Source organism: Trichechus manatus, unplaced genomic scaffold, assembly GCF_000243295.1.
Source record: "Trichechus manatus latirostris isolate Lorelei unplaced genomic scaffold, TriManLat1.0 scaffold00001, whole genome shotgun sequence".
Lineage (NCBI taxonomy): Eukaryota > Metazoa > Chordata > Mammalia > Sirenia > Trichechidae > Trichechus > Trichechus manatus.
In genome coordinates, this window is record NW_004443937.1 from 40,298,714 (window position 1) to 40,300,118 (window position 1,405).

Here is a 1,405-nt window from a genome sequence, read left to right on the forward strand (position 1 = left end):
AGCCCCCAGTGAAAACCTTGGGCACAGAGTGTCTGGTACACAGCATTTCGCACGAGTTGTCATGACTTGTTGCTGAGGTAGGTACATCTTGTGTGATTCCACCGGGAGAGGACTCTTGGAGGCTTGTACTGATCTCCTCCAGACTCTACCCCATGTTCCTTTTCCCTTTGTTGATTCTGCTTTGTATCTTTCTTCTGTAATAAATTATAGCCATGAGTATGACTGTATGCCAATCCTGTAAATCCTCCTAGGGGGTCATCAAACCCAACACATATGCCTACCATTCTGTAAGTCTCAACTTAAGCCTCACTTTCTCAAGGAAACATAGCTGACCCCCCAGACAAGGGGAAACCCCTGGTACCCACTCTCACAGCACCCTGAACTTCTCCTACACACCATTTATCAAGACTGTTCCCAGATAATGCTGAAATTACTTGCTTATGGTCTATCTCCTTGTCCTAGAATCTAAGGTCCTTAGGGGCAGAAGCCATACCTGTTTGGTTCACTATGTACCCCCAACAATGAGTACTGAATGTATGAATTTAAAAAGATCCAAGAAAATACCATACCCGCCTCCAAGGGTTTCTTAAAAGTGTAGTTTGTGTGATTCCCTCTGCGTTCCACCCATTCATTCACCAAGTATCACACACTCACTGTGAACCCCTTACTATGTCCCAATTCCACTTAACATCTACTCATGATTATCATTTTATAATTAGCAAGGTCATCCCAACGCTTCATCTTCTAGGAGACGAGACACAAATCTGCACAGGGGCTCTCTTCTTGGCACTAGTGTCTAATACATCTACTTGCAGCACACTGTGGAACCTTACAGACCTCCGGATTTGCCTGTTAAAATGCAGACTGCTAGGATGACTCTTCCATGCCCACCACAGTGTGAGAACCACTGCTCTTGGTGGCTCTCAAAAGTGGAAGAGAGAGGCATGCCTGTGAGCGCAGCTGAGGAGACGCTGTCCTGATGGAAGAACATATCCTGAGTGTTCTTGAGCCTGAATGGTAACTGGTACTTCCCTGATAAACCCCATAACTGTGAGTATGGTCTGTGAGTTCTGGGGGGCCACTGCAATGAATTACTGAACCCAGTAGAGAAGTAGAGCGTGCTGTGGGAGGGGCGGTTGGTTTCAGAATTAGTAAAGGTGGTGGAGACAGGAGGCGTGTCTCATCCCAGCCTCATAGGAATCAGCCTTGGGCCATTGATCTTGGCTCTCCTTCCACCTTGTGCGGTTGAAGGAGGTCAGACACCTCCCCCTCACCATTTTTACAGGCACTGAAACAGATACTTTTATACAAATGGTCATTGCAGCATTATTCACAACAGCCAAAAGGTAGAAACAACCCAAGTATCCATCAACTTATGAATAAATAAATAAAACGTGGTAAATAC